At 41.0% G+C, this 13,146-nt stretch overlaps 1 pseudogene; it reads right to left on the bottom strand.

The window, feature by feature from the left end:
- Positions 1-10,068: 10,068 nt before the first annotated feature.
- On the bottom strand, positions 10,069-11,098 carry LOC105084010 (non-selective voltage-gated ion channel VDAC3 pseudogene; annotated as a pseudogene).
- Positions 11,099-13,146: the final 2,048 nt, after the last annotated feature.

Below are 13,146 nucleotides of genomic sequence, written 5' to 3'. Positions count from 1 at the left end.
AAATCCTGGGCTACCAACACAAGTGGCAAATGCAATCAAGTCGGCTTCAGAGATCTCTGTCCCATCGTGAAGAAGGAGACAGATGCTGCAAAGCTGAGCAGAAGCCCAGATTGTTTTTATTTGCTAAAGGGTGAAGAAGATGCTGGACACGTTTGAACTGACACATGTCCTTAATTCTGCTTCCCATGAGGGTCCCACTGGGTGATGTCAGGATCAGGCTTCCCACGTGCCCTGTATTAGTTTCCCAGAGACGCTGTCACAAAGCGTCACTAACAGGGTGGCTCTAAACAACAAAAGTTCATTCTTCCACAGATCTGGAGGCTTGCAGTCCACAATCAAGTTATCGACAGGGCCACACTCCCTCTGAAACCTGTAGGGGAGGATCCTCTCTTGCCTCTTCCTGGCTACTGGTGGTGGCTGTCAACCCTTGGTGTTCGCTGGCCTGCAGCTGTGCCACTCCAACTTCTGCCTCTGCCACCATCTGGTGCTCTCTCTGTGTCTGTCTCTTCACATGACACTTCCCTCTTCTTACAAAGACACCAGTCATGTTAGATTAGCACCCACCATAAAGACCTCATCTTAACTTGATAGCACCTGCAAAACCTCTATTTCCAAATAAGGTCACTTCCATGGGTACTAGGGCTTAGGACCTCAACATTATAGTATTGAGAGATAAAACTCAACCCGTATTCTTCTTGTTCTTTATCCTTTCATTATTGTTTCATATTCTATAGTCTATTTCTTTTTTAAAAATTTATTGAAGTATAGTTGGTTTACAATGTTGTGTTTACATCTGGTGTACAGAATTGTGATTCAACTATACATACATATTCATTTTCAGATTCTTTTTTACTATAGGCAACTAACAAGATATTGAATATAGTTTCTTATGCTATACAGTAGGACTCTGTTATTTATCTATTTTGTGTATAGTAGTTAGTATCTGCTAATCCTGAACTTCCAAGTTATCCCTCCCTACCCCCTTCCCCCACACCACCCAATAACCGTAAGTTTATTTTCTGTCTGTGAATCTGTTTCTGTTTTGTAAATAAGTTCATTTGTATCATTTTTTTTAACAGATTACGCATATAAATGATATCATATGGTATTTTTCTTTCCCTATCTGACTTACTTCACTTAGTATGATAATCTCTAGGCCCATCCATGTTGCTACAAATGGCATTATTCTTTCTTATGGCTGAGTAGTATTCCATTGTGTGTGTGTATGTGTGTGCGTGTGTGTATATTTATATATGTATATATGTCACATTTTCTCTTTCCAATCATCTGTTGATGGACACTTAGACGGCTTCCATGTCTTGGCTATTGTAAATAGTGCTGCTATGAACATCAGGATGCATATTATCTTTTCGAATTAGGGTTTTCTCTGAATTTGTGTCCAGGAATGGGATTGCTGGATCATATGTAAGTCTATTGTTAGTTTTTTAAGGAATCACCATACTATTCTCACAATGGCTGCACCAAACAACATTCCCATCAACAGTGTGGGAGGGTTCCCTTTTCTTGTCACCCTCTCCAGCCTTTATCATTTGTGGACTTTTTAATGATGGCCATCGTGACTGATGTGAGGTGATACTTCAGTGTAGTTTTGATTTGCATTCCTCTGATAATTAGCAACATTGAGCATTTTTTTCCATGTGCCTATTGGCCATTTGCATATCTTTATTGGAGAAATGTTTGTTTAGGTCTTCTGCCCATTTTTTGATTGAGTTGCTTTTTTTTTGTTGTTGTTACTGAGTTGTATGAGCTGTTCGTACATTCTGGAATTTAAGCCCTTGTCAGTCGCGTTGTTTGCAAATATTTTCTCCCAGTCCATAGGTTATTTTTTTGTTTAAGGTTTCCTTTGCTGTGCAAAAGCTTGTAAGTTTAATTAGGTCCCATTTGTTGATTTTTGCTTCTATTTCTATTGCCTGGGTAGACTACCCTAGGAGAACATTGCTACAATTTATACCAGAGAATGTTTTGCCTATGTCTTCTAAGAAGTTTATGGTGTCATGTTTATGTTTAAGCCTTTAAGCCATTTTGAGTTTATTTTTGTGTATGGTATGAAGGAGTGCTTTAACTTCGTTGATTTACATGCCGCTGTCTAGCTTTCCCAACACTACTTGCAGAAGAGACTATCGTTTTTGTCTTTTCTCCATTGTATATTCTTGCCTCCTGATCATAGGTGTGTGGGTATAGTCTGGGTATAGTCTCTTTCTTATACTGTTCTATATTCTTTGTGCACACCCATAACCCCTACCACCTGCAAACCCTTCCCCACATTTATTTTCGTTAGGATTATTTCCATTTTCCATACTCTGCTAAGGTAAAATTTGGTAAAACCAAAAATGAAAATATTGGGAAATGCTCTATTGAGTGGCTTCCAGCTTAAGATGGAACCTAAACAACTTGACCTTATCTCTGCATTCATCCTTTCTCCCCTCAGCTTCCTCCTGTAAAATTGAGGCGGGAGGCCCCATAAAAAAACCAGCAGGGCCCCCAAGCAGGGCCACTACTCTTGTGCCGGCACCATCCGGTTCCCTGGCCCAGAGGCTCTATCTCACTTTTTGCCTCTGAAACGGCTTACTTACCCCTAAAATTCTATTGGTTCCCTGAGCTCACTTCTGATTGTTTATTTCCTTCACTCCTGATTGGTTATTACTCTCACTTCTGACTGGTCTGTTTCTACAAAGCTTGTTCCTGGTTGGTCAACTTCTGTTATACTTTATTTGCATATGATGTTGCAAAGTGTAAAACTGGCAGCCTATAAAGGCCTGTGTAAACCTACATATGGGGTCCAGAGCTTGGAGTGTTAACTCCTCTGGGCCCGCTGGCGTAATAAACCTGAGTCCTCCAACTCTCTGAGTGCTGCTTGGTCTCTCGCCTGGATCCAGGTTGCTGTAACACTGAGCTATAACACCAAGCTGTAACACATTTTTCTGCAACAAAATGACCTCTAAACTACCCAGCTTGAAAAGTAGTAATATGTGTGAACAAACTGGGGTAGCCAACATTTCTGAAACAGGTCTTTGATTTGGGGCGGAGATTAGGACAGCCTGAAACAAGCCCTACTATTTGGCATACTGGGATCTGCAGATAAGCTGCATCCTCATTTGGTACATCCTCATTTCTCTATTGGAGCAGATATATCAACAGACTGTTTCTTCTTGTTTTTGGCTCACACTTCAAGGTTTCCTCAAACTGAGTATCTGAAGCAACCTCCGACAGAATGGAGGGACTGCAGAAGCAGGAGTTTGAAAGAGCCTACCAGGCAAGCAGTCAGGTTCAAACAGGTCTGGTCATTGTTTCTTTTGCATATCAAAGGATGCCTATTTTTCATCTCCATACCCTGTTGCCAAAGAGGTAATAACAACGAAGTGTGATGCTGTAAAGGAACAGCCCTACATCAAATGCATGTCCTTCTTTGATCCAGCTGAGCCAGATGATAGTTATTTTGCTGTCAAGAGAGCAATGACAAAAGGCCAGCCAGTGCTGCAACAGTTTAGCTGGGTGTGTGTCAATTAAGGACAGATGTGTGTGCCTGTTCTAACTGGAGGCTAAGAAAAGTCAGCTTCGTTTGTTCAAGAACCAGATGTAGCCACTGGGACTCAAAAGTCAGGTTATAGGAATGACACTCCTGCGGTGTGAGCAGAATTAGTGTCTCCATTTTTTACCTTTAGTCTGTGGAATACTACTCTGAAGGCAGGAAGCCAAGTGGATGGATAGAAGCATTACTTCTTGTTCATTTTCATCTGCTTTGAATGAAAGCTAGTTTCTGTGCTACCTGTGGAACAAAGCTCCTTCTCAGTACATTGTCTTAATATATGGTTTCTCTTTCTCTCTCCTCAAAGTGAATATGTAGATTTTTTTCTTTCATTTTTTAAAGAACCATTTTCCCAAAATGCAATCAGACACTTTGAGATTTTGAGTTGTAGTTTAGATCAAAGTGTAATTAAAAACTGCAAACAGGATGGAATACCATTTAGCTTGATAATTCCAATTTACTAAATTTTACCCTTGCTTTTATTCTTACTTGATAACAAGTACTTAGGAATTTTGCCTGCCTGTTGTCATGGCTTTCCACACGTTGCCAAGTGGTCTATTTCCTTCTGTAATTTTCTACAATTGTTGGTACCTTTGACCTCACGCCAGGAGTGAGAGTTACCATGAAGACAAACACCACATGTATCAGCTGCAGCAAGGACCTTGTTTGCCTTTTAATGGCCAGATTCAGGCTTTGCCAGAGAAGCAATGGTTGGGCAATTTCAGGTTTTTGCGGGAACCCCATTTCTGAGACAGAAAGTCCTAGGTTTCTGGTGCCAGTACGTCGTCTTCAGGCTTCCTGGCCTCCCTGCTGAGAGACGGGCACATTCTCATGTAAGAGGGATGAAACTAAAACTCATGTGACTTCACCACCTAGAAAGACACTCACTCACTTTGTTTTATGTAAAATAAGTGAACTTTAGCAAATCACAAAGCAATCTATTCTTACATTTTCTTGATATTCCTCACTTCTGGGACAAGGACCAGCTTCCCAGGGTTGGTCTCATAGAGTCTAGCCCTTCTGGGTCTTTCAAAACAAATTCTGTTTCACATTCCTCTGGAAATAAAGTCAAAACTCCTTAAAAGGATTTATGGGACCCTTCATATTTTGGCATCTGCTTGATTCTTCAGGCTTTTAACCACAATGAACTACTCACTCACCTCTGAGCCTCTGCAAAACCAGAGATCTCTTTAGAGAGTGACATTTACCCACTGACTCACTATAAACTAGGGAATCAATTACAGTCCCTACCTCAAGGGTCTGTTAAAGTACTCATTCAACAATTTTCGTAGTACATGGAATACTCGTAGAACTGTATCTGGCTCAGTAAGGGCTAGCTAACATTTTTGTGATTCAGTTTTAGCTTAGCTGTTAACTTTCCTCAGGGGCCCCTTCATCCTGGGTTAGTGACCCTGCGTGTGCTCTGATTATTCCCTGTGCTTATCCTTCGCGCTCACTTGCCATGCAGTACTGTAATTGGGAAAAATGTCTGTGCTAAGGTAGTGTGGTTCTGCTTGTGAGTTTTTACTACTATCACCACAGGGCAATTATACTTCATCTCTTTTTCCTCTCTCTCGTATTGAATAGTCCAGTCACTTTAAGAATGCCGCTTTAATTCCCAGACCACTCACCTCAAAGATGCCATGTAAAAAGTTTAGTTTTTGAAAGGAGGACAAGATAAAAGCCGTTATCTGTGAAGCATCCCATTCATTCGCTACTTGGCCCACAGAATGTCTTTCACATGCTGGTTCTTACAGTCAGTCTGGGAAGCTGTTCCATTTCTTTGGAGCAGGACGTATTCTTTTTACTGAGTTTCCCTATACCAAAAGGACAGGCTGTTTTGCGGGGTTCAATCTCTGTTGCGGATCTGTTTCCAGCTCTGCCTCAAACTGGGTGATACGTATGCGGATGTGTGTAATACACACACAGGCAGGTATGTCTCATCACACGTCTTTTCCTACCATATCTAATGCTATGGTCCACGTCCTCGAAATGCTGTAGGATACACATAAAATCTTGCTCTGTTGGCAGTGGTGATCATTTGGCGCTAGGAAATCAGTTTTTCCAGCCCTGAACTTACTGGGAGTCAAGAGTATGAGACTTGACTGTGCCTGAACACACAGGAGAGACCCAGGAGGACGAAGCCGTCAGACCCTTCTGAATGCTTTCAGTTATCGGTGGTGGTGGTGGTGGGGGGAGGTTTTGTGTAGACCAGATATCTGGGGAAAGGACTGAATTCTTCATTTGCCATCCAGATGTTTCTGTGTTCTGCTCCAGTTTCTTTAATCTCATTTTATCTCCTTGACATCATAACAGCTGATCCATTTAGTAACCACTCTTGTCCTGCTCACTAAATATTTCATTTGGTCTTACTCATAGTCCCAAGCTCCTGCCTGTTCCACTTAGTTGTTAACTCTTCGAACAGTTCCGACACCACATGTAAGTGAGCACGCAGCAGTAAGTGAACATAACACAGCATGGCAGGAAAATGGCAGTTTTAACCCCATTAACCGTAACTTCAGAGATCTTTGATTTTAGAAATAATACAGGACATCCTAAAGATTTTCTGAGCACCTTTTAAGTATCAAGTTAATAATATAGGCTTTTTCCTTCCACATAAAACCAGACTAATCGATAAACTTTCCTTACTGACCACAGCGGTGTTAGGCACAGTTACATTCACCCACACATTTACAAAACATCCACCTGTCCGACCATTTGCTGTGTTGTGTTAGTACAGGAGAAACATTTAACAAATGCATTGGTATGGACTTAGAAGAACTGTGTAAACAGGTAGTTACCATAAACTACTATTACAGACTGAATTGTGTGCCCCCTATAGTTCATTTATTGAGGTCCTAAACCCCTATCCCTCAGATTACGACTGTTCTTGGAGAGACAGCCTTCAAAAAGGTGACGAGTTAAAATGAGGTCAATAGAGCAATACTTAATCCAGTCTGACTGGTATCCTTGTAAGATGAATTTTGGACACACACAGATGCCAGGGACATACGTGCACAGAAGGATGCCCATGTGAAGAAGCCAGGATGTCAATTTTTTTTCTTTTCCACATTTAAAAATGTATACTTCTTTTTTTAAATGGAAGTATAGTCAGTTTACAAGGTTGTGTTAATTTCTGGCATACAGCATAATTTTCAGCTATACGCATATATATTCCTTTTTATATTCTTTTCCATTATAGGTTACTATAAGATACTGAGCATAGTTTCCTGTGCTGTACAGTAGAATCTTGTTTATCTATTTTATAATAGTAGTTAGTATATGCAAATACTGAACTCCCAATTTATTCTTTCAGCATCCCCTTTCTCCCCTGGTAACCGTTAAGTTTGTTTTCTGTGTCTGTCAATCTGTTTCTGTTTGTAAATAAGTTCATTTGTGTTATATTTTTAGGTTCTTCATTTAAGTGATATCATATGGTATTATTTTAGTATTGAAGTACAGTCAGTTTACAATGTTGTATCAATTTCTGGTGTACAGCATAATGTTTCAGTCATAATATACATAAATATATTCCTTTCATATTCTTTTTCATTATGTTACTATAAGACATTGAATATAGTTCCCTGTGCTATAGAGTAGAAACTTGTTTATCTATTTTATATATTGTAGTTAGTATCTGCAAATCTCAAACTCCCAATTTATCCTTTCCCACCTGCTTCTGCCCTGGTAACCGTAAGTTCTCTATGTCTGTGTGTCTGTTTCTGTTTTATAAATAAGTTATTTGTGTTTCTTTTTTTTTTTTTTAAGATTCCATATATAGTGATAGCATATGGTATTTTTCTTTCTGTTTCTGGCTTATTTCACTTAGTATGACAACTTCCAGTTCCAATCATTTTGCTGCAAATGGCATTTTATTCTTTTTTATGGCTTAGTAGTATTTCTTGAGAATGTGAGTGTGTGTGTATGGAGAGAGAGGGAGACAGACATACATACACCACTACTTCTTTATGCCGTCATCTGTCAATGGGCATTTAGGTTGCTTCTGTTCTTGGCTACAGTGCTGCTATGAACATTGGGGTGCATGTCTCTTTTTGAGTTAGAGTTTTCCCTGGGTGTATGCCCAGGAATGGGATTGCTGGATCATGTGGTAAGTCTGTGTTTAGTTTAAAAATGTATACTCCTAAAGGGGAACCCTCCTACACTGCTGGTGGGAATACAGTTTGGTGCAGCCACTATGGAAAACAGTGTGGAGATTCCTCAAAAGACTAGGAATAGACTTACCATATGACCCAGGAATCCCACTCCTGGGCTTGTATCCAGAAGGAAAACTACTTCAGGATGACACCTGCACCCCAGTGTTCATAGCAGCACTATTTACAATAGCCAAAACATGGAAACAGCCTAAATGTCCATCAACAGGTGACTGGATAAAGAAGATGTGGTATATTTATACAATGGAATACTACTCAGCCATAAAAACCGACAACATAATGCCATTTGCAGCAACATGGATGCTCCTGGAGAATGTCATTCTAAGTGAAGTAAGCCAGAAAGAGAAAGAAAAATACCATATGAGATCACTTATATGTGGAATCTAAAAAACAAAAACAAACAAAAACAAAGCGTAAATACAGGACAGAAATAGACTCACAGACAGAGAATACAGACTTGTGGTTACCGGGGGGTGGAGGGTGGGAAGGGATAGCCTGGGATTTCAAAATTGTAGAATAGATAAACAAGATTACACTGTATAGCACAGGGAAATATACACAAAATGTTATAATAACTCGCAGAGAAAAAAATGTGACAATGAGTGTGTATATGTCCATGAATGACTGAAAAATTGTGCTGAACACTGGAATTTGACACATTGTAAAATGATTATAAATCAATAAAAAATGTTTAAAAAAATGTATACTCCTAGTAAGTATAAAGTATATCAGCAATTAGATGAGCTTTAGGAAAAGCTGACCAAGATACATAAGAGATACAAGTGTCCATCTAAATTTTCTATATTTCATTTTTTTTAAAGAATATTAAAGTTGCTTGATGTACAATTTCTCATTTATCATTTTGAGAGTTCTTTACTGTAAAGACAATTCTTTTGTCTGATGACAAACAGCAGCCACATTGCCAGTGATTATTCTGGACCTCCACGTTGGTGGTAAGGAGTGGCGCATTTATTGGAGAGAATAGAAGGGTTAAAAGCTTGGGCTTCCATCTGCTGTGCTCTCCTTCTGTCTTTGAGCTTTCTCCCTTGAGATTCACAGTCTCTCTTGACTTCCATAGTCTGCCTCCCATGCAACCATGGGAGGCACACCTTCCCTAGAAGTGCTCAGGAAATAGAAGCTAAAAATATCCCTTAGTCTAATTTTGGTGAGGTCCTTGGCCCCACTCATGGTGTAAGCAGGTGCTGAGTTCAAGAGGAGCCTCTGTTATTGTCTTAACTGTCTTTCCACATAAACTGATTGTGATTGGGTGGCAAGTGGTTGAGGACCGAGGTTACTGGCTTACTATCAACTGTACATCAAGTATTACTTCAGGTTCCAGAGAGACAAATCCTAACAGAAAGTGATTCTGCTACTGAGTGCCCGCTGATGTGAAAGGCGGGGGAACCAGCAAAGATGGAAGAAAGCTGATGCAACTGAGATGTCTCCTGGCCAGCATGAGAGTTGAGGTGGGAGAAAGGAGAGAGGAGCTTGTCCAGAAACTTCTGTGAAGAACTTCCAAATTCCCAGGCTGTTCCTCTGAGAATAGAGAATTTGAAACAGAATCTTGGCAGAGGACAGTGGTTGGGAAAGCACAATCATTCTGACCAGTTACATGTCCTACTGCTGCTCCAGCTTGGCAGTGAGCTTTCCGACTCAGTGGAGAGGTGATTACACACTGAAAACTTGGCTGCAGCTTCTCCCCTCCAAGGACCCCTGGGAAGCTGAAGTTAATCAGCAGTCTGGTCATCAAGGGTCACTTGACATTGTGAAAATGTGTTTTAGATACCTGGGCAAGTCTGTTGATACATTCTTTCAGTGTCCCTACAGAGCTGGAACAACCTGCGGCCAGAAGGGCATGTCAGGCACTGTCTCCACACATGGAACCACTTTATTGGGAAGCCGGGGCCAGAGCACAATGAACTCCGTCCTGTTGTCTGACTCAGAGGTGGAGGAAACTGGAAACATCAGGAAAGAGTGGCTTACAAGCTTGAAAATCAGGCATTCAGGGAGCCTGAAAACCAACAGGATGGGAGCAAAGGCGCTCAGGACACAGGGCAGCCTCCTAACACCAGAAAATCATGTAGACATTGTTCCATTGGATCAAAGTACAGTATTATCATTAGGAACATTCTTAGGGTGGCTTTCTTCTTCGGCTTGAGTCAAATAACATCCGTCCCCCTGACACACAAATTCATCTATGGGCATATTATCACTCTGTGAAATCAAGGAAGAATGGTCAAGTTTTGAAGGGAAAAACTAGTCTCAACAGGAGAGGAGGATAAAGGAATAATGCCTCCTTACCAATTTTTCCTTGAGAATGGTGAGTAGGGAGTTGGTGTGTTGGTCGAATAAATCATGGGAAGTTTTTTTTTTTTTCTTCCCCCCTATTAAGGCAACTGATGGAGTCAGCCTTTTTCTTCTTTCACATGTCTTCCTACTAGCTTTCATCCTCGCTGTCCCCCATCAGCACCCATACTACCTTCTCCTCCTTTAATTTCACAGAAGAATTTTAAGGCCAAAACATAGTGGGTTCATTTTCTCTTCACCTCCACGGACAAAGCTGATGCTTTACTAAAAAACTGCATTAAGTTCCTAGTTCAAATCCCAGCCCCACCTTGTGACCTCCAGCACTGATGTTCTTTCTGTTGATTAGAGCGGACAGGGTCAGTCTGACTCCTGGTGGAAGGGTCTGAGTGTAACCCCAGTCAGTCAGGCTGGCATTAGTTACTTTAGCAGAGAAGTTCTACAGCCCAGCTTGTACTTAGCAGCAATGCTGAAATGGGTGTTGGTACTGTCAGCAGTCCACGCGAGGTTTATTGACGTTTCAACCTTCTCATTCAACCTTCTGGTAGATCAATCTTCCAAATTCAGTGCTGTTGTTCACATGAGTGTGCAGCTGGAAATCTGCTGCCTTGTAACCCAGGGTGGAATTGTTCTGTGATAGTTTGGATTTGGCTGTGTCAAAACTCTTCTGATAGCCAGCAAGCCAACCTTTAAAGGCCAACACAGCCCAGCCATAGTTGGTTGGGCCAGAAAAATCTATATCAACATTACCGCCAAGACTGAAGTAATCTGTTTATAGAAGGCCTTCAATTTCTCACTCTTCTTTCCTGTGTTCCTTACGAATATGGTATGGAGTCTCAACCCTTCAGCCAACTTATTCTCCAGAGATTTCTGTCCCAAGAGTGTTGTCTGTGTTCCACTTCTGGGTGAAGGTAAGTCCATAGTTGAAGATTTGGTATTTGGTCTCTAGATTGCCTGACGCTTTCCCTGTATCAGTGTAGGCATGACCAGACATAGAAAATTCCACTCCACTACATGACTTGGTTCTCAGATTTATTTTAGCCATGCCAAACCCACATTCTTTGTTGGAAGACATCCTTGGCAGCCTTTCCTATGTCACAGTAAGTCTGTGTGTTACACGTATCTCCAACTGGATGGCCTGTCTGCTTGGCCAGGATACCACTGAAGGTCTTCAGACGAGTGCCCGTGGCACCTGGGTGCCCATGCTACCTTCTTATCCCCTACCCACTCAAAGCAACAAGAACAGAGGATTCTAGGCAATCCCGTTCTTTCATAAACACTTCAACTTGTAACTCTTTTGATCTTCAATTGCTTACATAGCTCCTGGAGCAGAGGAATAAATGTAAGTAAGATAATAATAGCTAACAAGAAGCACCCATGCTATGGGCTTAATAGGGAAAGTATCTTTTGATTCTGAGTATGTAGAAGCAGGTATTTTTTTTTCTGTATGTATCTATTTATTGAGCTATAGTCAGTTTACAATGTTGTGTCAATTTCTGATGTACAACACAATGCTTCAGTCAGTCATTCGTTTTCAATAAACAAATATATGTTCGTGTATGACGGACTGAAGCACTGTGCTGTACAGCAGAAATTGACACCTTGTAATTTATCGTACATCAGTAAAAAAAATTCATACTCGTTTTCATATCCTTTTCCACCATAGGTTACATGATATTGAATATACTTCCCTGTGCTATACTGTATATATATATATATATATATATATATATATATATATATATATATATATATACACACACACACTAGTTACTGATTTTCAGACCCCCAGTTTATCCCTTCGCACCCCTTTTACCCAGATAACCATGTTTGTTTTCTATGTCTGTTAGTAAATTTGTCTTCTCTTAAGATTCCACATATCAGTGATATTATATGGTATTTTTCTTTCTCTTTTTGGATTACTTCGCTTAGAATAACAATCTCCAGGTCCATCAATGTTGCTACAAAAGGCATTTTATTTTTATGGCTGAATAGTATTCCATTGTAGAAATATACCACAACTTCTTTATACAGTCATCTGTCGATGGACATTTAGGCTGTTTCCATGTGTTGGCTGTTGTAAATAGTGCTGATATGGACATTGGGGTACATGTATCTTTTTGAATTAAGGTTCCTTCTGGATATATGCCCAGGAGTGGGATTGCTGGATCATATGGTAAGTCTATTTTTAGTTTTTTGAGGAATCTTCATACTGTTTTCCATAATGGCTGCACCAAACAACATTCCCACCAACAGTGTAGGAGGGTTCCCTTTTCTCCACACCCTCTCCAACATTTATCATTCATGGGTTTTTGAATGATGGCCCTTCTGATTGGCCCTCTGGTGGGCAGGGCTGTGTCTAGGGGTGTGTGTAGATGTGGCTGTGGGCTCTGGAAGACTTTAGGCAGCCTCTCTGTTGATGGGTGGGGTTGTGTTACCATCTAGTTAGTTGTTTGGCCTAAGGTGTCCCAGTACTAGAGCCTACAGGCTATTGGGTGGGGCAGGTCTTGGTGCTGATGACCCAAGCAAGATGTCAGCCTCAAGTAGAGTTCATGCAGATGAATACTCTTCAATATGTCCACCACCAGGTTTTATGTCCCCAGGGTGAGCCACAGCTGCCCCCTGCCTCCCCAGGAGCTCCTCTAAGATCAGCTGGTAGGTGTGCCCCAGGCTCCTATGAAGTTACTGCTTTGCTCTTGATCCCAGCGTGCATGAGATTTTGTGTGCAGCTTTTGAGAGTGAAGTCTCAGTCTCCTCCAGCCTGTCCTGCAGTTAAGCCCATGAACTAATCATCTCTTAAAGGCCCCACCTCCAAATACCATCACATTGGCAATTAGGTTCCAACATACGAATTTTAGGGCAATACATTCAGTCTGTAGTGCCTACTGGTGGTAGCAGTAGTGATGGAGAGTTACGGTTTGAACTGAATCTGGGGAGTCTGAGTGAGTGGTCTTGTAAACACAGTGATATCGAAACACATGTATACAAACTTTCCATGGCTGCTTTTCTGATAAAACAGCGGAGCTGACCAGTAGCAAGAGAAATCATATGGCCTACAGAACCTAAAACAACTATCGTCTTTCCCTTTTTAGAAAATGTTTGCTGGCGGCTGGTGTACCTCAT

The sequence above is a fragment of the Camelus bactrianus genome, chromosome 23, assembly GCF_048773025.1.
Source record: "Camelus bactrianus isolate YW-2024 breed Bactrian camel chromosome 23, ASM4877302v1, whole genome shotgun sequence".
Lineage (NCBI taxonomy): Eukaryota > Metazoa > Chordata > Mammalia > Artiodactyla > Camelidae > Camelus > Camelus bactrianus.
This window is presented reverse-complemented; position numbering and strand designations above follow the sequence as displayed.